The sequence below is a fragment of the Leuresthes tenuis genome, unplaced genomic scaffold, assembly GCF_036924035.1.
Source record: "Leuresthes tenuis unplaced genomic scaffold, fLeuTen1.0.hap1 SCAF_23, whole genome shotgun sequence".
Taxonomy (NCBI): Eukaryota; Metazoa; Chordata; class Actinopteri; order Atheriniformes; family Atherinopsidae; genus Leuresthes; species Leuresthes tenuis.
Genome location: NW_027325377.1, coordinates 11,322,406 through 11,348,545, shown reverse-complemented (window position 1 = coordinate 11,348,545; position 26,140 = coordinate 11,322,406). Strand labels below are relative to the sequence as shown.

At 44.1% G+C, this 26,140-nt stretch overlaps 6 non-coding genes and 3 pseudogenes across 6 annotated transcripts; 5 read left to right on the top strand and 4 right to left on the bottom strand.

Annotated features, from left to right (window-relative positions):
• The first annotated feature begins 7,365 nt into the window (after positions 1-7,365).
• LOC140283273 (U2 spliceosomal RNA) lies at positions 7,366-7,555 on the top strand. The gene has a single exon (XR_011909984.1). It is a non-coding gene; the product is annotated as a U2 spliceosomal RNA (small nuclear RNA).
• Positions 7,556-7,953: 398 nt separating this feature from the next.
• LOC140283526 (U5 spliceosomal RNA) lies at positions 7,954-8,067 on the top strand. The gene has a single exon (XR_011910124.1). It is a non-coding gene; the product is annotated as a U5 spliceosomal RNA (small nuclear RNA).
• Positions 8,068-8,342: 275 nt separating this feature from the next.
• LOC140283375 (U2 spliceosomal RNA) lies at positions 8,343-8,519 on the top strand (annotated as a pseudogene).
• Positions 8,520-10,488: 1,969 nt separating this feature from the next.
• LOC140283488 (U2 spliceosomal RNA) lies at positions 10,489-10,653 on the bottom strand (annotated as a pseudogene).
• A 183-nt stretch (positions 10,654-10,836) lies between these two features.
• Positions 10,837-11,027, top strand: LOC140283309 (U2 spliceosomal RNA). The gene has a single exon (XR_011910016.1). It is a non-coding gene; the product is annotated as a U2 spliceosomal RNA (small nuclear RNA).
• Positions 11,028-18,391: 7,364 nt separating this feature from the next.
• Positions 18,392-18,541, top strand: LOC140283481 (U2 spliceosomal RNA; annotated as a pseudogene).
• A 4,654-nt stretch (positions 18,542-23,195) lies between these two features.
• On the bottom strand, positions 23,196-23,383 carry LOC140283334 (U2 spliceosomal RNA). The gene has a single exon (XR_011910039.1). It is a non-coding gene; the product is annotated as a U2 spliceosomal RNA (small nuclear RNA).
• A 275-nt stretch (positions 23,384-23,658) lies between these two features.
• On the bottom strand, positions 23,659-23,772 carry LOC140283525 (U5 spliceosomal RNA). Its single transcript, XR_011910123.1, has one exon. It is a non-coding gene; the product is annotated as a U5 spliceosomal RNA (small nuclear RNA).
• Positions 23,773-24,183: 411 nt separating this feature from the next.
• LOC140283333 (U2 spliceosomal RNA) lies at positions 24,184-24,371 on the bottom strand. The gene has a single exon (XR_011910038.1). It is a non-coding gene; the product is annotated as a U2 spliceosomal RNA (small nuclear RNA).
• Between the last annotated feature and the right edge of the window lie 1,769 nt (positions 24,372-26,140).

Genomic DNA, 26,140 nt, shown 5'->3' with positions numbered 1-26,140 from the left:
GTTCTCTCTTTCAAGATATTATTTTTAAAGCCTCTTATCTCCTCAGAAGAAAATATGCCAGATGTCGCCACTGAAGTAAAGAACATTTACGTGGGATGGTGTGAGGGTCCTCGTTTGGCTGACGTTCGCCGATATGCTCGCCATGCTCATAACCAAGTTGAGACGCGTAAGACAACCAAAAGGGACAAGTGTGAAAAGGAGCTGCATTTGGCAGCCATGACCATGTATTACGCAGTTGGTGTAAACAGAGGACGAGGCCGAAGTCGAAGACGTGGACGTGTGGGATCAGAGCTATGATCCGAATATTTGTTTTTACTGTGGCCAGACTGGACACTGGAAGAAGGACTGTCCACAGCTGAAAAGTGATGAAATTTAGGAGGAAAGTTAGAAGAACAATCAACTATCAACCAAAGACAGATGACGTGATGAGCGGGCAACCAAAGAAATTGGGCAAAAGGCTGACTGAGGGTGGGAGGCAGGTTCTGGACGTCACGCGGCAGCGGAGCCTCCACTAATGGGTGATAGCACAAACACACTCACACATTTTTCCTGCTCTGTGTAGTGAAGAAACGCTTGCCGACTGTGATTCACGTAGTAAAGTTTTGCATGCTATTTCCGTCCTAGAGCAAAGATATTTCTCTCAGAATATGGGAACTTATGTTCATCAGTAGTGACGTCAGGGGAGTTTTATTGTCCTCCAAAGTTAAGTGGAAACCACGTTTACTGTATGTCTGCCTCAGGCCAGGTTGTGAAGGAGAAAATGACAATGCCCATTGCGTGTTGTCACTCCCGATGAGCTCTCCTTCAAACACTCATTTTTGTTATCAGAGTTGTGTCCCATTAACCTGATGGGCTGTGATCTCATGTGTAAATTAGGCATTATTTTAACTTCTACACCAGAGGGTGTTAAGGTTATGTTACAGCCTGACAAAGTTTTCACAGCAGTGCAGTTTGATTCATCGGCACTTACATATGCTTATGAGTGGAAACTTCCCAGCTCTCCTTTTTCACAACAACTAGTGGAAGAAGCAAAAGCGTTAGTTTCACCCCTTTCTGATTTCATGCAACCTACTGATTTGCACTGCACATCACACATTTCTTTGGGGCCTGACAATGAAGAAGAATGAGAAGAAGTGAAAAAATATGTGCGCCTACTTTATTGGCTGTGTCGCTCACTCCAGAGCACTTCGATTTTTTTAATGTTTGTGGTACTCGCCCTCACATTTCCTTGGCCAAACGTACACACTGGCAGTGACAAGGTGTGGGAGAGTTTGTTGCTACATGTCAGAAAGAAATGGAGTGGACTGTTTCACCTGCTGATCCAAATTTGATGTTTTCTGAACGATTGTCAGCATACAAAAAAATATTTTTGAGTACAATGCATTGTCAAAGAACTGTGGACTTAATTCCTACCACAGAATCACATTTTGAAGCATGTTTTTTATCTGAAACAGATTTGTCTTCGATACCCATGTTGGCTGAAGTGCCCAATGATCTTTGGGCTAAGAGCAAATATGATGTGGGGTTGATAAAAGGCTGTGAACCAGTAATTGTCACCCCTAAATCAGACTTTTGTCCATGTAAAAAACAATACCCTTTTAAGCCTGAAGCAATTAAAGGGATTAAACCTGTTTTTCAATCTTTTCAGAAAACAGGCGTTATTGTTCCTTTTGAAAATTCACCTGTGCTTACTCCATTGTTTCCTGTTAAAAAGATTAAAGATGCTGGCCAGCCAGATGAATGGCGTTTTGTACAGGACCTCCAAGCGGTGAATGCTGCAGTTCAGCCACATGCTCCTACTGTGCCCAACCCACACACTATTTTGTCTCAAATTACATCAGATGCACAGTTTTTCTCAGTGGTTGACTTGTCGCCAGTGCACCCTGATAGCCCATTTTGGTTTGCTTTTTAGTTTGAAGGGAGATCTTGGACTTTTACCCGGTTATGCCAGGGGTACTGTGAAAGTCCCACTATTTACAATGCTGCCCTCAAAGCTAGTCTGGATTAACTTCAATCAACCACAGGCTCTGCTCTTTTGCAGTATGTGGATGACATCCTTTTATGTAGTCCATCTAAACAACAGTGTGAAAAAGACCAAATGACTCAAATAACTTTCTTGCTTTCAAAATTTTTCCTCTAGTGACGCTGACTTAGAGAGGGATGAAGATAATCATGTTTAATTGTTCATGTTTTGATAGTTTATCATTGGACCCTTTATTACTATGATGCCTGCATTTTAAACTCACGTTGTGTGCAAATGCAGGCTGATGTTTTACAGATAAAGTTATTATTTTCCTTGTTTCTTTTGGGTTGATTAATATAATGGTATTATTATAATCAAAAGGGAGGAATGTAATGGAAAATAATTCTTATATGCATTGTATTGAGTGTTACTGTGTATAACCTGCAAATGACCGAGCTGCAAGGTACCACCCTGCCCTGTTTTCTTAAATTCCTCTTTACAATGGTGGGCTTGTTATAATGAGATAGGTGCACTTTAGGGGGGACAGGGTTAGGCTGGTATTTACGAGTGTGTCTGGGTAACCTCAACTGATGGTTGGGGAGGAAAGTTAGAAGAACAATCAATTATACCCAAAAATAGATGACGTGATGAGCGGGCAATATAACTGTGTGTTTTTGCTTCAGTGGTCAGAGCAACTCTGTATTCTGTACTGTGTTGTTCTCTCTTGCAAGATATTATTATTAAAGCCTCTTATCTCCTCACAAGAAAATAACTGACTCCCCAAATGCAAGTGTCAGGACAAATGATCAAACTTCTCCAAGCTTCAGTCTGCAGAGAAGTACAAGACAGGGTTGCTCACTTTCTCCCTCACTTTTTGCTATTTTCATCAAACCTTTAGCAGCTGCTATCAGACAAGATAGAAATATTAAAGACATCCAACCCCAAAATATTGAGCATAAAATAAGTCTTTATGCTGATGATGTATTACTTTTCCTTCAGAACTCACAGACGTCTCTCACTCACACGATCACACTCATAAATAAATTCTCAGCACTTTCTGACTACTCTATCAATTGGTCTAAGACCACAGTTCTGCCCATTAACTGTAGGGTCCAGAATATACCTGCGATCACTTTACAGTAAGGAAATATTAGATATTTAGGCATAAACATTTCCTCCAGGCTCTCAGAGCTAACAAAGCTAATTTATGTGCAATTATTAAAGACAGTAGAGGACAATCTCTCTCGTTGGAAGTCCTTACCTATATCACTTATGGGGAGAGTTACAACCATTAAAATGATGATACTACCAAAAGTTAACTATTTGTTCTCAATGATCCCCATAAAACCAACCTGCTACTTGGTTTAAGTCACTAGATTCATGCATCTCCAAATTTCTGTGGAAAAACAAACCACCGCGTATTAGTTTAAAAACCCTACAGAAGACCAAGGACAGTGGTGGATTAGATTTACCTAATTTTCAGCACTATTCCTTAAACCTAGCCCAATAGATGAACATGGATAAATATAGAACAAGCATTGTGTGATAATCTGGAAATCTCTGACCTGCCACTTATTAGTCATAACGTAAAAAATCACAAATGTTTCAAAAGCATTAACATCAGCACCTCTCTGACAGCCTGGTGGGAATTTCTTAAAATAACAAAGTCTTCACTTGTCCCGTGTAAGCTTACACCAATCTGGAACAATCCTGACATCCTGCAAAACAAAAAAATGCTAAACTTTACTCTATGGAAGATCAAAGGAATCAAACATCTGGAACATATAATCCAAAATGGACATTTTATTTCATTTGATGAGCTCATATCACAACATGAGATAGGCAGCAATAAATTCCTAGAATATCAACAACTTAAGTCTATAATAACAAAGAAATATATCCTCCACCAACCAGACTTACAACTCCCAATTAGGGTAGCAGAATTTCTAAGCATCTGCACCCCAAAACTACTATCAAAAATATATAAATTATTGTCTAAGATAGATGACACAATGTCTCTACCGTCCTCAAAATGGGAGGCAGATTTATCCATCAGTTCTAGTCATAGCTTCTGGCCACAAATATGTTTGAACACCTTCAGAATGACTCAAAATCCTAATTTACAGCTCATACAATACAAAATTCTTCATAGAACACACTATACAGGACAAAGGATGTTCAGGATGGGTCTAACACACTCAAACATCTGCTCACATTGCACAGATAACACACCTGATGATTATGCACACGCTTTGTGGTTTTGTGCGCCTGTCCAGAAGTTCTGGCTTGAAGTCTGTGCGGACCTGTCAACATGGCTAAAGTGTAGCATTCCTGCATGCCCCACACTGTGCATACTGGGTGACTTAGACAACATCAACGTGGAATTTAGCTTAGCACACATGATCCTCACAGTGTTATGTATAGCAAAGAAAACTATTCTCATGAACTGGAAAGCGAAGAACAATCTGTGTATTAACCAGTTTAGAAATCACTCTGGGCGGTTGGGTGTGTGCTGGGGGGGGCTGTGTGGCTTCGGGCGTCTGGTGGTCTCTCGGGTCGTGGGGACCGGGTTGGTCATTGTTGGGGGGGACTGTGTGTCGGGCTTGGAGGGCAGTTTTGGGGGCTTGCGGGTGGGGCTGTCTTGCGGTGTGGGGCGGGGTCCCTTAGGGGCCTTGGGGTGGTGGCTGCTGGCTCTGTACCGGGTGACCGGGCCGCTCTGGCGTGGGTGGTGGAGCTGGGCCTGGACCTGGTGGCTTGCCGCTGCCTTGCGCCCGGGGCGGGGCCCTGCCTGTGCCTGGGGGGTCTGGGTTGCCCTGGACATGCCACAGTATGCGTGGGTTGGTGCAGGTCCTGGTGCCGGCCTTGTTGCTCTGGGAACTCCAAGGTGTCCGCAGGTGGTTGTTTTTTTTAGGGTGTTGGGGCGTGCGGTGAGGAGGAGGGGGTCTGTATGGGGGTGTGCTTTTCCCCAGTTGGGGGGGGCCTGGGGGGGCCTGGGTGATGGTGGGTCTCAGGCCCGGGCTGCTGCGACTGGTGTAACCGGGTGATTTGTTTGTTTGTTTGTTTGATTTTTGTTGTTGTTTGTTTGTTTTTGTAGAGGTCCTCCGGGGTGGGGTTGGGTTGAGTGGGATGGGGCGGGATGGGTTCCTTCTGGGGGTACAGTAGCTCCCGGAATATGGTGACTGCAGGCCCCGAGCCTGGTGGACATCAGGCCCTCCTGCCCTGTGTTGGGTCCCAGGTAGCGGGGATGCCTATTGCAGCCAGTCTCTGGCTGCCCTCTCTGGGGTGGGAGGGACAAGGAGGATGAATTAATTATTCTGCTAGTTTATATATTGTAAACATAAACAATAAACATTTATAAAACTTCCCTTGGCAAAGCAAATCTGTTTGGCATAAAGGTATTCAGACTACAATTCTAGTGCAGCAAGTTCAAGAATGTGTGTGTGTATGGGTGTATGTGTGCGAACGTGTGTGAGTTTGTGTGTGTGAGAGTTTAAAGAACCTGTTATCCACAGGCAGGTCTTAACTAGTATGGCACGGGTCCAGCCTGTCTCATCTTTTTTGGAAGGTTCAGCGCTCGGCCGTAACCCTTCTGTCTGTTTGGACTCTCACATACATTCGGTTAATCATAGAAAAACGAGAACAAAACTTTTTAGCCCCTTAAATTCATAAAACAGACATGGTGCAGTTATTTCCATTCTAGAAAATAAGAGTAATCACCACCATTCCTATAAATTCTGGATATTCTAACAATCTGAATCTTTTTTAAATGTTCGATGAAGCCCTTTGCTGTTCTGTTTAGAGACTCAGCTGATCATAAACCAAGTTTTGCTCTTGAACCAAGCTTCTAAACTCTTCACCTTTTTCATTTCTCAGTTAGTATTCACTTTAAAACTGATTAAAAGAAAAATTAAATGAATGCCTATCAACAAATGTGGGATCTAAACTCTAGTGCTTCCTCTAAAATAATTTCCTTTCTCAATTCAGAAATGTGTGTGTGTAAGTCACAACACCCGTGACACCAAAACGGCTTTCTTTTCTCTCTTTTCTCTACACTCTGCACTGTGAGCACACACAACAAATCAGAAAGGCTTTTTTCTCTCTTTTCTACATTATGGACTGTGGGGACACAAAACCGCTCTCTCTTTTTTTTTTTTTGATTGTGTGCCAGGGCGTTGTCTCACGTATTAGATTATGCTTAAGATACGAATGGGTTTATCAGTCACATCAGAATCCATACATACTGATCCTCCCGTAATAAAATGGTCGGATCTTATCAAACACACTTTGTTTCTTGTGAAAAGTCAGCCAAACAGCGTATACACGTCAAGACACTGAATCAAGTTTGCCACAAGAACTCATAAGTTTGGCAGTATTGCTCTGCCGTCAGCAATCATACACCCATTTTATTTTCATGAGACATGTGCAGGCACCTGTTCATCTACTGTTCTATCACTATGAATTAGTTTATCTATTATCAATAAGGATACTTCTACAACTACTATCAAAGTATGTCCGGACTTCTTATGTTGTCAGTTGCTATATATGAATAAGTGGGTTGCTACTGAAAAGCATTAAGCATGTCACACAGCCCAAACATATAACATTTCAGGACACACCACACAGTTAACAACCACAGTGAAGCATGTCAAAGCCCAAACATGTAACATTCAACAGGACACTTACACAACACATTCAAATCAAACAGTCAGACAACATACAAGAACCTATACCCCAGCCGGCATTGCTCCCTGCCTATTTTCCTACAACTCACTATGTGTGCGCACACCTTTATTCACAAACTCTTCAACTTATACTCTTTTACCGAAGCTGCTACAGCTCGATTGGCCAAATACCCTTAGATCCTATTTCGGTGAATTTGACATCTGCCTTGTATGTAACAGATTAGCGGTTTAGCAGTTTTAATTTAGTTTGAGTGAAGGAATTCATTTTATAGCAAAATCCGAAATCGTGAAGAACTCATGAAAGTAAGCTTATTCTCGGATTCCTGAAACTTTAGATTTGCTCTTTCTTTTACTGCAAAGTACAACGTTGAGCAGCACTAATGAGTTGTTTCTATTTTTGGCAGGCTTTACCTTTGCGAATGAAGCCCTTTCTGTCTGTGCAAAAGAAATCTTGTTACTGTGCAGAGTGACTTCTCTGAGTAGAGTCGCCTTACTTGTTGCGACTGTGCCGATGTTCGAAGCTGGAGTGCAAAGTTGTTGCTTGAATGGTGCTCGCTGGAGCGTGTGGTAGTGTAAAGTTATACCATTTAAAAGGGCTGAAGAGTGCTCAGTGCAGCGGGTGGGCGGAGGTGCAAAGTGACACTATGGCCATAAAAAGAACACCGCTACAAGTGCGCATTGTGCCAGGAAGGGCCCTCGGACGTGAACCAGTGGACAGTTATCGCTTCTCGGCCTTTTGGCTAAGATCAAGTGTAGTATCTGTTCTTATCAGTTTAATGTCTGATATGTCCTCTATGCAAGACTACATATTAAATGGATTTGTATCAATAGGAGTTGAAAAAGGAGCTTGCTCCGTTCACTCCAAGCATCGACCCGGTACTGCAGTGCCGCTGGGAACGGTGCGCTCTCCTCTGCTCTTGTGAAAAAGCAAACAGCGGTGCAGGATGGAAGTTTCAGGGAGCCTAAGATGAAACTTTCTTTTAATCTGCTGATAAAAGAGAGTGAATGCGAAGCAGACTTTAACACGGCTCTGGGAGCGAGCCGAGTGCGGGCTAACCGGGAGAATTGCTTGAAAGAAACGCGACACCGAATGAGCAGTCAGATCAAAGCCTCAATACGGTGTTCCCGTGTTGTTTGTGGCTGCCTTGTCTTTTGCACAGAGTAAAAGACAAGGCAGCCATCGAATAGGGCCCGATTGTTCCTACTTGGTCAGCCGAGGAGCAAGGGGGGGGGAGCAAGCGTCTCAACCAAGCAAAGCTCACCATGGGGAAGGTGGCTATGCCAACTAGCCTGATGCCCTGCCCCGCAGTACACTGGTTTCTCTTCATAATGTACAAGTCTTTCGCCTTTTACTAAAGACTTCCGTGGAGAGCAGCACTAATGAATTGTTTCTATTTTTGGCAGGCTTTACCTTTGCGGGTGAAGCCCTTTCTGTCTGTGCAAAAGAAATCTTGTTACTGTGCAGAGTGACTTCTCTGAGTAGAGTCACCTTACTTGTTGCGACTGTGCCGATGTTGCTTGAATGGTGCTCGCTGGAGCGTGCGGTAGTGTAAAGTTATACCATTTAAAAGGGTTGAAGAGTGCTCAGTGCAGCGGGTGGGCGGAGGTGCAAAGTGACACTATGGCCATAAAAAGAACACCGCTACAAGTGCGCATTGTGCCAGGAAGGGCCCTCGGACGTGAACCAGTGGACAGTTATCGCTTCTCGGCCTTTTGGCTAAGATCAAGTGTAGTATCTGTACTTATCAGTTTAATATGTGATATGTCTATGCAAGGACTACATATTAAATGGATTTTTATCAATAGGAGTTGAAAAAGGAGCTTGCTCCGTTCACTCCAAGCGTCTACAAGAAGGTGTGAATGGCCGACCATTTTTTGTAAATAGCGGGTAAGAAAAGGTGCGAATGCCCGACAATACACCATCAAAAGCGGGAGCAGAGGGGTTCAGCTGTAAGAAGGTCTGAATTTCCAACCATAATTTGTAAAAACCGGGGAAGAAAAGGCTCGAAAGCCCGACTATACACCATCAAAAGCGGGAGCAGAGGGGTTCAGCTGCAAGAAGGTCTGAATTTCCATCAATAATTGCTAGAAAACATGAAAGAAAATTTTCGAATATCCAACCGCACATGATCATAAGTGGGAGAGGAGGTGTTCAGCTGCAAGAAGGTGTGAATGTCCACCCATAATTCCTGAAAAATGGGTAAAAAAAGGTGCGAATGCCCAACCATACATCATCAAAAGCATGTGTGAATGTCAGATCATAATTTGCAAAAACCTGATTGTGTGCAGCTGAACACCTCTGCTCCCGCTTTTGATGGTGTATAGTCGGGCTTTCGAGGCTTTTCTTCAACGGTGTTTACAAATTATGGTTGGAAATTCAGACCTTGCAGCCGAACACCTACGCTCCCTCTTTTGATCATACATTGTCGGGCATTCGCACCTTGTCTTACCCGCGTTTTACAAACCATGGTCGGACTTTCACACCTTCTTGTAGCTGAACAACTCCGCTCCCGCTATTGATTGTGTACAGTCGGGTATTTTAACCTTTTCTTACCCGCTTTTTACCAATTATGGTCGGACATTCACACCGTCTTACAGCGGAACACCTCCGCTCCCTCTTTTGATGATGTATGGTCCGGCATTCTTACCGTTTCTAACACATTTTTCAGCAATTATGGTAGGACATTCACACCTTCTTGCAGCTGAACACCTCCTCTCCCACTTATGATCATGTGCGGATTGATTTTCGAAAATTTTCTTTCATGTTTTCTATTAATTAAAAATGGACATTTAGACCTTCTTGCAGCTGAACACCTCCGCTCCCGCTTTTGATCATACATTGTCAGGCATTCGCACCTTGTCTTACCCGCTTTTTACAAAATTTAGTCGAACATTCACACCTTTTTGCAGCCGAACACAGTTTTTTGCAGCCGAATTTGGGCATTCGAACCTTTTCATACCCACTTTTTACCAACTATGGTCGGACATTCACACCGTCTTACAGCGGAACACCTCCGCTCCCTCTTTTGATGGTGTATGTTCGGGCATTCGAACCTTTTCTTACCCGCTTTTTACAAACTATGCTCGGACATTCAAACCTTCTTGTAGCCGAACACATCCACTCCTGCTTTTGATGATGTATGGTTGGGCATTCGAACCTACTTGTTGCCCGCTTTTCATTAATTATGGGTGGACATTCACACCTTGTCGCAGCCAAACACCTCCGCTCCCTGTTTTGATCATGTATGGTTGGACATTCGCACCTTTTCTCACCCGCTTTTTGCAAACTATGGTCGGCCATTCACAGCTTCCTCTCCACCATACTTGTATGGTGGGATATTCACACCCACTTGCATCTGAAGACCTCCGCCCCCACTTTTGTTGATATTTAGCCGATCATTCGCACCTTACCCGCTTTTGGCAAACTATGGCCTTCTTGCAGCCAAAAACCTCTGATCTCGCTTTTGATGATGTAAGGTTGGGCATTCAGACCTTGCTTCACCTGCTTTTCACCAAATATAGTCAGACATTCACACCTTCTTGCAGCCGAACACTTCCGCTCCACCTTTTAGTTTTCTATGGGGCATTCACACCTTTTTTTACACCGCATTTTATAAAAACACCACAGGAACACCGTATTGAGGCTTTGTTCTGACCGCTCATTCGGTGTCGCGTTTCTTTCAAGCAAGTCTCCTGGTTAGCCCGCACTCGGCTCGCTCCCAGAGCCGTGTTAAAGTCTGCTTTGCATTCACTCTCTTTTCTCAGCAGATTAAAAGAAAGTTTCATCTTAGGCTCCCTGAAACTTCCATCCTGCACCGCTGTTTGCTTTTTCACAAGAGCAGAGGAGAGCGCACCGTTCCCAGCGGCACTGCAGTACCGGGTCGATGCTTGGAGTGAATGGAGCAAGCTCCTTTTTCAACTCCTATTGATAAAAATAAAACTTCTCTGAGTAGAGTCGCCTTACTTGTTGCGACTGTGCCGATGTTCGAAGCTGGAGTGCAAAGTTGTTGCTTGAATGGTGCTCGCTGAAGCGTGCGGTAGTGTAAAGTTATACCATTTAAAAGGGCTGAAGAGTGCTCAGTGCAGCGGTGTGGGCGGAGGTGCAAAGTGACACTATGGCCATAAAAAGAACACCGCTACAAGTGCGCATTGTGCCAGGAAGGGCCCTCGGACGTGAACCAGTGGACAGTTATCGCTTCTCGGCCTTTTGGCTAAGATCAAGTGTAGTATCTGTACTTATCAGTTTAATGTCTGATGTGTCCTCTATGCAAGGACTACATATTAAATGGATTTGTATCAATAGGAGTTGAAAAAGGAGCTTGCTCCGTTCACTCCAAGCATCGACCCGGTACTGCAGTGCCGCTGGGAACGGTGCGCTCTCCTCTGCTCTTGTGAAAAAGCAAACAGCGGTGCAGGATGGAAGTTTCTTTTAATCTGCTGAGAAAAGAGAGTGAATGCGAAGCAGACTTTAACACGGCTCTGGGAGCGAGCCGTGTGCGGGCTAACCGGGAGAATTGCTTGAAAGAAATGCGACACCGAATGAGCGGTCAGAACAAAGCCTCAATACGGTGTTCCTGTGGTGTTTTTATAAAAAAAAAGGTGTGAATGCCCCATAGAAAACTAAAAGGTGGAGCGGAAGTGTTCGGCTGCAAGAAGGTGTGAATGTCCGACTATATTTGGTGAAAAGCAGGTGAAGCAAGGTCTGAATGCCCAACCTTACATCATCAAAAGCGAGATCAGAGGTTTTTGGCTGCAAGAAGGCCATAGTTTGCCAAAGGCGCGAATGACCGACTAAATATCAACAAAAGTGGGGGTGGAGGTCTTCGGATGCAAGTGGGTGTGAATATCCCACCATACAAGTATGGTGGAGAGGAAGCTGTGAATGGCCGACCATAGTTTGCAAAAAGCGGGTGAGAAAAGGTGCGAATGTCCAACCATACATGATCAAAACAGGGAGCGGAGGTGTTTGGCTGCGACAAGGTGTGAATGTCCACCCATAATTAATGAAAAGCGGGCAACAAGTAGGTTCGAATGCCCAACCATACATCATCAAAAGCAGGAGTGGATGTGTTCGGCTACAAGAAGGTTTGAATGTCCGAGCATAGTTTGTAAAAAGCGGGTAAGAAAAGGTTCGAATGCCCGAACATACACCATCAAAAGAGGGAGCGGAGGTGTTCCGCTGTAAGACGGTGTGAATGTCCGACCATATTTGGTAAAAAGTGGGTATGAAAAGGTTCGAATGCCCAAATTCGGCTGCAAAAAACTGTGTTCGGCTGCAAAAAGGTGTGAATGTTTGACTAAAGTTTGTAAAAAGCGGGTAAGACAAGGTGCGAATGCCTGACAATGTATGATCAAAAGCGGAAGAAGAGGTGTTCAGCTGCAAGAAGGTCTAAATGTCCATCATTAATTGCTAGAATACATGAAAGAAAATTTTCGAAAATCAATCCGCACATGATCATAAGTGGGAGAGGAGGTGTTCAGCTGCAAGAAGGTGTGAATGTCCTACCATAATTGCTGAAAAATGTGTTAGAAACGGTAAGAATGCCGGACCATACATCATCAAAAGCTAGAGAGGTGGTGTTCGGTTGCAAGTAGGTATGAGTGTCTGACTAAAGTTGAAATATATTGACAAAAGCGGGAGGAGAGGTCTTCGGATGAGTGGTTGAGAATTTTCAACTATAATCTATAAAATGCGGTGAAAAAAAAGGTGTGATAGAAACCTAAAAGGTGGAGCGGAAGTGTTGCAAGAAGGTGTGAATGTCCGTCTATAGTTGGTGAAAAGCAGGAAAAGCAAGGTCTTATTGCCCAATCTTACATCATCAAAAGCGAGATCAGAGGTGTTTGGCTGCAAGAAAACGGGTAAGGTGTGAATGACCGACTAAATATCAACAAAAGTGGGGGCGGAGGTCTTCGGATGCAAGTGGGTGTGAATATCCCACCATACAAGTATGGTGGAGAGGAAGCTGTGAATGGCCGACCATAGTTTGCAAAAAGCGGGTGAGAAAAGGTGCGAATGTCCAACCATACATGATCAAAACAGGGAGCGGAGGTGTTTGGCTGCGACAAGGTGTGAATGTCCACCCATAATTAATGAAAAGCGGGCAACAAGTAGGTTCGAATGCCCAACCATACATCATCAAAAGCAGGAGTGGATGTGTTCGGCTACAAGAAGGTTTGAATGTCCGAGCATAGTTTGTAAAAAGCGGGTAAGAAAAGGTTCGAATGCCCGAACATACACCATCAAAAGAGGGAGCGGAGGTGTTCCGCTGTAAGACGGTGTGAATGTCCGACCATAGTTGGTAAAAAGTGGGTATGAAAAGGTTCGAATGCCCAAATTCGGCTGCAAAAAACTGTGTTCGGCTGCAAAAAGGTGTGAATGTTTGACTAAAGTTTGTAAAAAGCGGGTAAGACAAGGTGCGAATGCCTGACAATGTATGATCAAAAGCGGAAGAAGAGGTGTTCAGCTGCAAGAAGGTCTAAATGTCCATCATTAATTGCTAGAAAACATGAAAGAAAATTTTCGAAAATCAATCCGCACATGATCATAAGTGGGAGAGGAGGTGTTCAGCTGCAAGAAGGTGTGAATGTCCTACCATAATTGCTGAAAAATGTGTTAGAAACGGTAAGAATGCCGGACCATACATCATCAAAAGCTAGAGAGGTGGTGTTCGGTTGCAAGTAGGTGTGAGTGTCTGACTAAAGTTGAAATATATTAACAAAAGCGGGAGGAGAGGTCTTCGGATGAGTGGTTGAGAATTTTCAACTATAATCTATAAAATGCGGTGAAAAAAAAGGTGTGATAGAAACCTAAAAGGTGGAGCGGAAGTGTTCGGCTGCAAGAAGGTGTGAATGTCCGTCTATAGTTGGTGAAAAGCAGGAAAAGCAAGGTCTTATTGCCCAATCTTACATCATCAAAAGCGAGATCAGAGGTGTTTGGCTGCAAGAAAACGGGTAAGGTGTGAATGACCGACTAAATATCAACAAAAGTGGGGGCGGAGGTCTTCGGATGCAAGTGGGTGTGAATATCCCACCATACAAGTATGGTGGAGAGGAAGCTGTGAATGTCCGACCATGGTTTGTAAAACGCGGGTAAGACAAGGTGCGAATGTCCGACAATGTATGATCAAAAGAGGGAGCGGAGGTGTTCGGCTGCAAGGTCTGAATTTCCAACCATAATTTGTAAACACCGTTGAAGAAAAGCCTCGAAAGCCCGACTATACACCATCAAAAGCGGGAGCAGAGGTGTTCAGCTGCAAGAAGGTCTGAATGTCCACCAATAATTACTGAAAAATGGGTAAGAAAAGGTGTGAATGCCCAACTATACATCAACAAAAGCAGGAGTGGATGTGTTTGGCTACAAGAAGGTTTGAATGTCCGAGCATAGTTTGTAAAAAGCGGGTAAGAAAAGGTGCGAATGCCCGAACATACACCATCAAAAGAGGGAGCGGAGGTGTTTCGCTGTAAGATGGTGCGAATGTCCGACCATAGTTGGTAAAAAGCGGGTAAGAAAAGGTTCGAATGCCCGAATATATACCATCAAAAGCGGAAGCGGAGGTGTTCGGCTAAAAGAAGGTGTGAAAGTCCGACCAAAGTTTGTAAAAAGCAGTTAAGAAAAGGTTCGAATATCCAACCAAACATAATCAAAAGTGGGAGGAGAGCTGTTCGACTGCAAGTAGGTGTGAATGTCCACCCATAATTCCTGAAAAATGGGTAAGAAAAGGTGCGAATATCCAACCATACATCATCAAAAGAAGAAATGGATGTGTTCTGCTACAAGAAGGTTTGAATGTCCGAACATAGTTTGTAAAAAGTGGGTAAGAAAAAGTTCGAATGCCCGAACATACACCATCAAAAGAGGGAGCGGAGGTGTTCCGCTGTAAGACGGTGTGAATGTCCGAGCATAATTGGTAAAAAGCGGGTAAGAAAAGGTTAAAATACCCGACTCTACACAATCAATAGCGGGAGCGGAGTTGTTCGGCTAAAAGAAGGTGTGAAAGTCCGACCATGGTTTGTAAAAAGCGGGTAAGAAAAGGTTCGAATGCCAAAATATACACCATCAAAAGCGGAATCCGAGGTGTTCGGCTGCAAGTAGGTGTGAATGTCAGATCATAATTTGCAAAAAGCTGATGAGAAAGGTGTGAATGACCGACAATAATTGCTGAAAAATGTGTTAGAAAAGGTAAGAATGCCGGACCATTCATCATCAAAAGCGGGAGAAGAGGTGTTCCGCTGTAAGATGGTGTGAATGTCCGACCATAGTTGGTAAAAAGCGGGTAAGAAAAGGTTCGAATGCCCGAATATATACCATCAAAAGCGGAAGCGGAGGTGTTCGGCTGCAAGAAGGTGTCAACGTCCGACCAAAGTTTGTAAAAAGTAGGTAAAAAAAGGTGCGAATGCCAGAACATACACCATCAAAAGAGGGAGCGGAGGTGTTCCGCTTTAAGATGGTGTGAATGTCCGACCATAGTTGGTAAAAAGCGGGTAAGAAAAGGTTCGAATGCCCGAATATATACCATCAAAAGCGGAAGCGGAGGTGTTCAGCTGCAAGAAGGTGTGAACGTACACACACACACACACACCTCGCCATGCGAGCTGTGTGTGTGTGTGTGTGTGTGTGTGTGTGTGTGTGTGTGGGGGGGGGGGTTAGGCCGGACCGCTCCCCGGCCAAGGTCAGGCGGTGGAGGTATGTGGAGGGGGCGTGGTGCATCAGCTGCAGGAGAGAGCTGTGGAGAGAGCTCTGGGGAGCAGGACTAGGTGAGTGATTAGTACACCGGCAGTCACTTGTCTAATCACTCTCCTCTTTAAAAAACTCAGAGCTGTAAGGAGGATTGAAGTGGAGTCGGCAGCACGAACCGGGAGGGAAGGCCTGCGAACGACTCCACATTCATGAAAAAGGGTTAAATAAACTATACGTTGAACCGTCCTCTGTCTCTGAGTCTCTCTGAAAGAACCCGCAGTGGCAACAGGCCGCCTCAATGTGGAATTATTAAAGACAGTAAAGGACGATCTCTCTCGTTGGAAGTCCTTACCTATATCACTTATGGGGAGAGTTACAACCATTAAAATGATGATACTACCAAAAGTTAACTATCTGTTCTCAATGATCCCCATAAAACCACCTGCTACTTGGTTTAAGTCACTAGATTCATGCATCTCTAAATTTCTGTGGAAAAACAAACCACCACGTATTAGTTTAAAAACCCTACAGAAGACCAAGGACAGGGTGGATTAGATTTACCTAATTTTCAGCACTATTCCTTAGCCAATAGGTTACAGTATATATCAAAATGGTTTAAACCTAGCCCAATAGATGAACATGGATAAGTATAGAACAAGCATTGTGTGATAATCTGGAAATCTCTGACCTGCCACTTATTAGTCAAATAGTGAAAAATCACAAATGTTTCAAAAGCATTAACATCAGCACCTCTCTGACAGCCTGGTGGGAATTTCTTAAAATAACAAAGTCTTCACTTGTCCCGTGTAAGCTTACACCCATCTGGAACAATCCTGACATCCTGCAAAACAAAAAAATGCTAAACTTTACTCTGTGGAAGATCAAAGGAATCAAACATCTGGAACATATAATCCAAAATGGACATTTTATTTCATTTGATGAGCTCATATCACAACATGAGATAGGCAGCAATAAATTCCTAGAATATCAACAACTTAAGTCTATAATAACAAAGAAATATATCCTCCACCAACCAGACTTACAACTCCCGATTAGGGTAGCAGAATTTCTAAGCATCTGCACCCCTAAACTACTATCAAAAATATATAAATTATTGTCTAAGATAGATGACACAATGTCTCTACCGTCCTCAAAATGGGAGGCAGATTTATCCATCAGTTCTAGTCATAGCTTCTGGCCACAAATATGTTTGAACACCTTCACAATGACTCGAAATCCTAATTTACAGCTCATACAATACAAAATTCTTCATAGAACACACTATACAGGACAAAGGATGTTCAGGATGGGTCTAACACACTCAAACATCTGCTCACATTGCACAGATAACACACCTGATGATTATGCACACGCTTTGTGGTTTTGTGCGCCTGTCCAGAAGTTCTGGCTTGAAGTCTGTGCGGACCTATCAACATGGCTAAAGTGTAGCATTCCTGCATGCCCCACACTGTGCATACTGGGTGACTTAGACAACATCAACGTGGAATTTAGCTTAGCACACATGATCCTCACAGTGTTATGTATAGCAAAGAAAACTATTCTCATGAACTGGAAAGCGAAGAACAATCTGTGTATTAACCAGTTTAGAAATTTTCTTTTAGATTATATTAGCATGGAAACAATGTCTGCTTCCTCAAAACATCAATTGGCTGAATTTAATTCTCTCTGGTCCCCTCTGATTAGCTTGATCACATAGTGTTGGTGGTGGGTTGATGTCCCGTCGCTCTGGACGGTTGGGTGTGTGCTGGGGGGGGGCTGTGTGGCTTCGGGCGTCTGGTGGTCTCTCGGGTCGTGGGGACCGGGTTGGTCATTGCTGGGGGGGACTGTGTGTCGGGCTTGGAGGGCAGTTTTGGGGGCTTGCGGGTGGGGCTGTCTTGCGGTGTGGGGCGGGGTCCCTGAGGGCCTTGGGGTGGTGGCTGCTGGCTCTGTACCGGGTGACGGGGCCGCTCTGGCGTGGGTGGTGGAGCTGGGCCTGGACCTGGTGGCTTGCCGCTGCCTTGTGCCCGGGGCGGGGCCCTGCCTGTGCCTGGGGGGTCTGGGTTGCCCTGGACATGCCACAGTATGCGTGGGTTGGTGCAGGTCCTGGTGCCGGCCTTGTTGCTCTGGGAACTCCAAGGTGTCCGCAGGTGGTTGTTTTTTTTAGGGTGTTGGGGCGTGCGGTGAGGAGGAGGGGGTCTGTATGGGGGTGTGCTTTTCCCCTGTTGGGGGGGGCCTGGGTGATGGTGGGTCTCAGGCCCGGGCTGCTGCGACTGGTGTAACCGGGTGATTTGTTTGTTTGTTTGTTTGATTTTTGTTGTTGTTTGTTTGTTTTTGTAGAGGTCCTCTGGGGTGGGGTTGGGTTGAGTGGGGTTGGGCGGGATGGGTTCCTTCTGGGGGTACAGTAGCTCCCGGAATATGGTGACTGCAGGCCCCGAGCCTGGTGGACATCAGGCCCTCCTGCCCTGTGTTGGGTCCCAGGTAGCGGGGATGCCTATTGCAGCCAGTCTCTGGCTGCCCCCTCCGGGGTGGGAGGGACCAGGAGGATGAATTATTTATTCTGCTAGTTTATATATTGTAAACATAAACAATAAACAATTATAAAACTTCCCTTGGCAAAGCAAATCTGTTTGGCATAAAGGTATTCAGACTACAATTCTGCTGCCATAATGCACAATTCCGGATTTTGATATAAAATGAATTCCTTCACTCAAACCAAGTTAAAACTGCATTTTCCTTCATATTTATCCATGTCTAAATAGCTTTGAACAAAAAAGAACGTTGTACTTTGCAGGATAGGAAACAACAACACTAAACCTTTAGGAATCCGAGAATAAGCTTATTTTTACGAGTTCTACACAATTTCGGATTTTGATATAAAATGAATTCCTTCACTCAAACTAAGTTAAAACTTCTTTGTCCTTCATATTTATCCATGTCCAAATAGCTTTAAACAAAAAAGAACGTTGTACTTTGCAGGATAGGAGAGAAAAACACTAAACCTTTTCAGGAATCCGAGAATAAGCGTCGTTTCACGAGTTCTACACAATTCCGGATTTTGATATAAAATGAATTCCTTCACTCAAACCAAGTTGTGATATGTCTATGCAAGGACTACATATTAAATGGATTTGTATCAATAGGAGTTGAAAAAGGAGCTTGCTCCGTTCACTCCAAGCATCGACCCGGTACTGCAGTGCCGCTGGGAACGGTGCGCTCTCCTCTGCTCTTGTGAAAAAGCAAACAGCGGTGCAGGATGGAAGTTTCAGGGACCCCAAGATGAAACTTTCTTTTAGTCTGCTGAGAAAAGAGAGTGAATGCGAAGTAGACTTTAACACGGCTCTGGGAGCGAGCCGAGTGCGGGCTAACCAGGAGAATTGCTTGAAAGAAATGCGACACCGAATGAGCGGTCAGAACAAAGCCTCAATATGGTGTTCCTGTGGTGTTTTTATAAAATGCGGTGAAAATAAAGGTGTGAATGCCCCATAGAAAACTAAAAGGTGGAGCGGAAGTGTTCGGCTGCAAGAAGGTGTGAATGTCCGACTATATTTGGTGAAAAGCAGGTGAAGCAAGGTCTGAATGCCCAACCTTACATCATCAAAAGCGAGATCAGAGGTTTTTGGCTGCAAGAAGGCCATAGTTTGCCAAAAGCGGGTAAGGTGCGAATGACCGACTAAATATCAAGTAAAAGTGAAGTAAAATATAAATAAAAGTGGGGGCGGAGGTCTTCGGATGCAAGTGGGTGTGAATATCCCACCATACAAGTATGGTGGAGAGGAAGCTGTGAATGGCCGACCATAGTTTGCAAAAAGCGGGTGAGAAAAGGTGCGAATGTCCAACCATACATGATCAAAACAGGGAGCGGAGGTGTTTGGGTGCGACAAGGTGTGAATGTCCACCCATAATTAATGAAAAGCGGGCAACAAGTAGGTTCGAATGCCATACCATACATCATCAAAAGCAGGAGTGGATGTGTTCGGCTACAAGAAGCTGTGAATGTCCAGCCATAATTACTCAAAAACGGGTAAGAAAAGGTAGTATTGCCAGACCATAAATGATCAAAACAGGGAGCGGAGGTGTTCCGCTGTAAGAAGGTGTGAATGTCCGACCATAATTGGTAAAAAGCGGGTAAGAAAAGGTTAAAATACCCGACTGTACACAATATATAGCGGGAGCGGAGTTGTTTGGCTACTAAAAGGTGTGAAAGTCCGACCATGGTTTGTAAAAAGCGGGTAAGAAAAGGTGCGAATGCCGGACAATGTATGATCAAAAGAGGGAACGGAGGTTTTCGGCTGCAAGAAGGTCTAAATGTCCAACCATAATTTGTAAAAACCGGGGAAGAAAAGGCTCGGAAGCCCGACTATACACCATCAAAAGCGGGAGCGGAGGTGTTCAGCTGCAAGAAGGTCTGAATGTCCATCAATAATTGCTAGAAAACATGAAAAAAAATGTTCGAATATCCAACGGCACATGATCATAAGTGGGAGAGGAGGTGTTCAGCTTCAAGAAGGTGTGAATGTCCACCCATAATTCCTCAAAAATGGGTAAAAAAAAAGGTGCGAATGCCCAACCATACATCATCAAAAGCAGGACTGGATGTGTTCGGTTACAAGAAGGTTTGAATGTCCGAGCATAGTTTGTAAAAAAATTTCCAGTTCACTCCATTAAATGCCTTTTCTGCATCTAGAGAGTCGATTGTGGTTTCCAAGTTGTTGATGGTAGAATAGTCTATGAGATTAATGATCCGGTTTGTGAACGAACTGTTGTGCCTACTGCTCTTCAGCCTGTCAAATGAAATGTAGAATTTAAAACGTGACAAATGAACGAAGACCCAAGGAGTTGAGTCGTAAACTAATCAATACTGTTTCCTGTGCGAGGACCTGTCAGTCGAGGAGTTGAGTCATGAACGAATCAATACTGTTTCCTGTCCTGCTGACTGAGCTTATGAAGCTGCCGCCTGCCATGTGGTGAGGAAGGGTACTGCATGAAAATGAACGAATCACTCACTGAGACAACTCGTTACTCCCGAGTCATATAAAAAATTTGTTCATGTCGAACGAATTGCTCACGAACGACACATCACTATCTATTTGACGAGTTATGCATGAATTCGGATTTTGCAATAAAATTAATTCCTTCTCTCAAACCAAGTTCAAACTGCTTTGTCCTTCATATTTATCTACTTCTAATCTAGTTTCAACAATAAACAACCCCACATCATATTTGCTCTTCGCCCAAAGATCATTGGGCACTTCAGCCAACATGGGTATCGAAGACAAATCTTTTTCAGATTAAAAACATGCTTCAAAATGTGATTCTGTGGTAGGAATTAATTCCACAGTTCTTTGACAATGCATTGTACTCAAAAATATTTTTTTGTATGCTGACAATCGTTCAGAAAACATAAAATTTGGATCAGCAGGTGAAACGGTCCAATCCGTTTCTTTCTGACATGTAGCAACAAACTCTCCCACACCTTGTCAATGCCAGTGTGTAGGTTTGGCCAAGGAAATGTGAGGGCGAGTACCACAAACATTAAAAAAATCTAATTGCTCTGGAGTGAGCGACACAGCCAATAAAGCAGGCGCACATATTTTTTCACTTCTTCTCATAGTCATTGTCAGGCCCCAAAGAAATGTGTGATCTTCAGTGCAAATCAGCAGGTTGCATGAAATCAGAAAGGGGTGAAACTAACGCTTTTGCTTCTTCCACTAGTTGTTGTGAAAAAGGAGAGCTGGGAAGTTTCCACTCATAAGCATATGTAAGTGCAGATGAATCAAACTGCACTGCTGTGAAAACTTTGTCAGACTGTAACATAACGTTAATACCCTCTGGTGTAGAAGTTATAATAATGCCTAATTTACACATGAGATCACAGCCCATTAGGTTAATGGGACACAACTCTGATAACAAAAATGAGTGTTTGAAGGAGAGCCCATCGGGAGTGACAACACGCAATGGGCGATATCATTTTCTCCTTCACAACCTGGCCTGATGCAGACATAGAGTAAACGTGGTTTCCACTTAACTTTGGAGGACAATCAAACTCCCCTGACGTCACTACTGATGAACATGTTCCTATATTCTGAGAGAAATATCTTTGCTCTAGGACGGAACTAGCATGCAAAACTTTACTACGTGAATCACAGTCGGCAAGCGTTTCTTCACTACACAGAGCAGGAAAAATGTGTGAGTGTGTTTGTGCTATCACCCATTAGTGGAGGCTCCGCTGCCGCGTGACGTCCAGAACCTGCCTCCCACCCTCAGTCAGCCTTTGGCCAAATTTCATCACTTTTCGGCTGTGGACAGTCCTTCTTCCAGTGTCCAGTCTGGCCACAGTAAAAACAAATATTCGGATCATAGCTCTGGCGTGGCCCATTTCGACCTCCTCTCTCACACGTCCACGTCTTCGACTTCGGCCTCGTGCTCTGTTTACACCAACTGCGTAATACATGGTCATGGCTGCCAAATGCAGCTCCTTTTCACACTTGTCCCTTTTGGTTGTCTTACGCGTCTCAACTTGGTTCTGAGCATGGCGAGCATATCGGCGAACGTCAGCCAAACGAGGACCCTCATACCATCCCACGTAAATGTTCTTTACTTCAGTGGCGACATCTGGCATGAGGCCTTTAATTATTGCATCGCAAACTGTGGCCTTCTCTCAGCCAAACACCTCTGATCTCGCTTTTCATGATGTAAGGTTGGGCATGCAGACCTTGCTTCACCTGCTTTTCACTAAATATAGTCGGACATTCACACCTTCTTGCAGCCGAACACTTCCGCTCCACCTTTTAGTGTTCTATCACACCTTTTTTTTCACCGCATTTTATAGATTATGGTTGGAAATTCTAAACCACTCTCATCCGAAGACCTCTCCTCCCGCTTTTGATCATAGATTGTCAGGCATTCGCACCTTGTCTTACCCGCTTTTTACAAAATTTAGTCGAACATTCACACCTTTTTGCAGCCGAACACAGTTTTTTGCAGCCGAATTTGGGCATTCGAACCTTTTCATACCCACTTTTTACCAACTATGGTCGGACATTCACACCGTCTTACAGCGGAACACCTCCGCTCCCTCTTTTGATGGTGTATGTTCGGGCATTCAAACCTTTTCTTACCCGCTTTTTACAAACTATGCTTGGACATTCAAACCTTCTTGTAGCCGAACACATCCACTCCTGCTTTTGATGATGTATGGTTGGGCATTCGAACCTACTTGTTGCCCGCTTTTCATTAATTATGGGTGGACATTCACACCTTGTCGCAGCCAAACACCTCCGCTCCCTGTTTTGATCATGTATGGTTGGACATTCGCACCTTTTCTCACCCGCTTTTTGCAAACTATGGTCGGCCATTCACAGCTTCCTCTCCACCATACTTGTATGGTGGGATATTCACACCCACTTGCATCCGAAGACCTCCGCCCCCACTTTTGTTGATATTTAGCCGATCATTCGCACCTTACCCGCTTTTGGCAAACTATGGCCTTCTTGCAGCCAAAAACCTCTGATCTCGCTTTTGATGATGTAAGGTTGGGCATTCAGACCTTGCTTCACCTGCTTTTCACCAAATATAGTCGGACATTCACACCTTCTTGCAGCCGAACACTTCCGCTCCACCTTTTAGTTTTCTATGGGGCATTCACACCTTTTTTTACACCGCATTTTATAAAAACACCACAGGAACACCGTATTGAGGCTTTGTTCTGACCGCTCATTCGGTGTCGCGTTTCTTTCAAGCAATTCTCCTGGTTAGCCCGCACTCGGCTCGCTCCCAGAGCCGTGTTAAAGTCTGCTTCGCATTCACTCTCTTTTATCAGCAGATTAAAGAAACTTCCATCCTGCACCGCTGTTTGCTTTTTCACAAGAGCAGAGGAGAGCGCACCGTTCCCAGCGGCACTGCAGTACCGGGTCGATGCTTGGAGTGAACGGAGCAAGCTCCTTTTTCAACTCCTATTGATAAAAATCCATTTAATATGTAGTCCTTGCATAGACATATCACATATTAAACTGATAAGTACAGATACTACACTTGATCTTAGCCAAAAGGCCGAGAAGCGATAACTGTCCACTGGTTCACGTCCGAGGGCCCTTCCTGGCACAATGCGCACTTGTAGCGGTGTTCGTTTTATGGCCATAGTGTCACTTTGCACCTCCGCCCACCCGCTGCACTGAGCACTCTTCAACCCTTTTAAATGGTATAACTTTACACTACCGCACGCTCCAGCGAGCACCATTCAAGCAACATCGGCACAGTCGCAACAAGTAAGGCGACTCTACTCAGAGAAGTCACTCTGCACAGTAACAAGATTTCTTTTGCACAGACAGAAAGGGCTTCACCCGCAAAGGTAAAGCCTGCCAAAAATAGAAACAATTCATTAGTGCTGCTCTCCACGGAAGTCTTTGGTAAAAGGCGAAAGACTTGTACATTATGAAGAGAAACCAGTGTATGATTATCCATCACTGCGGGAGCAGGGCATCAGGCTAGTTGGCATAGCCACCTTCCCCATGGTGAGCTTTGCTTGGTTGAGACGCTTGCTCCCCCCCCTTGCTCCTCGGCTGACCAAGTAGGAACAATCGGGCCCTATTCGATGGCTGCCTTGTCTTTTACTCTGTGCAAAAGACAAGGCAGCCACAAACAACACGGGAACACCGTATTGAGGCTTTGATCTGACTGCTCATTCGGTGTCGCGTTTGTTTCAAGCAATTCCCCCGGTTAGCCCGCACTCGGCTCGCTCCCAGAGCCGTGTTAAAGTCTGCTTCGCATTCACTCTCTTTTATCAGCAGATTAAAAGAAAGTTTCATCTTAGGCTCCCTGAAACTTCCATCCTGCACCGCTGTTTGCTTTTTCACAAGAGCAGAGGAGAGCGCACCGTTCCCAGCGGCACTGCAGTACCGGGTCGATGCTTGGAGTGAACGGAGCAAGCTCCTTTTTCAACTCCTATTGATAAAAATCCATTTAATATGTAGTCCTTGCATAGACATATCACATATTAAACTGATAAGTACAGATACTACACTTGATCTTAGCCAAAAGGCCGAGAAGCGATAACTGTCCACTGGTTCACGTCCGAGGGCCCTTCCTGGCACAATGCGCACTTGTAGCGGTGTTCTTTTTATGGCCATAGTGTCACTTTGCACCTCCGCCCACCCGCTGCACTGAGCACTCTTCAGCCCTTTTAAATGGTATAACTTTACACTACCACACGCTCCAGCGAGCACCATTCAAGCAACAACTTTGCACTCCAGCTTCGAACATCGGCACAGTCGCAACAAGTAAGGCGACTCTACTCAGAGAAGTCACTCTGCACAGTAACAAGATTTCTTTTGCACAGACAGAAAGGGCTTCATCCGCAAAGGTAAAGCCTGCCAAAAATAGAAACAACTCATTAGTGCTGCTCAACGTTGTACTTTGCAGTAAAAGAAAGAGCAAATCTAAAGTTTCAGGAATCCGAGAATAAGCTTACTTTCATGAGTTCTTCACGATTTCGGATTTTGCTATAAAATGAATTCCTTCACTCAAACTAAATTAAAACTGCTAAACCGCTAATCTGTTACATACAAGGCAGATGTCAAATTCACCGAAATAGGATCTAAGGGTATTTGGCCAATCGAGCTGTAGCAGCTTCGGTAAAAGAGTATAAGTTGAAGAGTTTGTGAATAAAGGTGTGCGCACACATAGTGAGTTGTAGGAAAATAGGCAGGGAGCAATGCCGGCTGGGGTATATGTTCTTGTATGTTGTCTGACTGTTTGATTTGAATGTGTTGTGTAAGTGTCCTGAAATGTTATATGTTTGGGCTGTGTGACATGCTTAATGCTTTTCAGTAGCAACCCACTTATTCATATATAGCAACTGACAACATAAGAAGTCCGGACATACTTTGAAAGTAGTTGTAGAAGTATCCTTATTGATAATAGATAAACTAATTCATAGTGATAGAACAGTAGATGAACAGGTGCCTGCACATGTCTCATGAAAATAAAATGGGTGTATGATTGCTGACGGCAGAGCAATACTGCCAAACTTATGAGTTCTTTTGGCAAACTTGATTCAGTGTCTTGACGTGTATACGCTGTTTCGCTGACTTGTCACAAGAAACAAAGTGTGTTTGATAAGATCCGACCATTTTATTACGGGAGGATCAGTATGTATGGATTCTGATGTGACTGATAAACCCATTCGTATCTTAAGCATAATCTAATACGTGAGACAACGCCCTGGCACACAATCAAAAAAAAAAAGAGAGAGAGCGGTTTTGTGTCCCCACAGTCCATAATGTAGAAAAGAGAGAAAAAAGCCTTTCTGATTTGGTGTGTGTGCTCACAGTGCAGAGTGTAGAGAAAAGAGAGAAAAGAAAGCCGTTTTGGTGTCACGGGTGTTGTGACTTACACACACACATTTCTGAATTGAGAAAGGAAATTATTTTAGAGAAAGCACTAGAGTTTAGATCCCACATTTGTTGATAGGCATTCATTTAATTTTTCTTTTAATCAGTTTTAAAGTGAATACTAACTGAGAAATGAAAAAGGTGAAGAGTTTAGAAGCTTGGTTCAAGAGCAAAACTTGGTTTATGATCAGCTGAGTCTCTAAACAGAACAGCAAAGGGCTTCATCGAACATTTAAAAAAGATTCAGATTGTTAGAATATCCAGAATTTATAGGAATGGTGGTGATTACTCTTATTTTCTAGAATGGAAATAACTGCACCATGTCTGTTTTATGAATTTAAGGGGCTAAAAAGTTTTGTTCTCGTTTTTCTATGATTAACCGAATGTATGTGAGAGTCCAAACAGACAGAAGGGTTACGGCCGAGCGCTG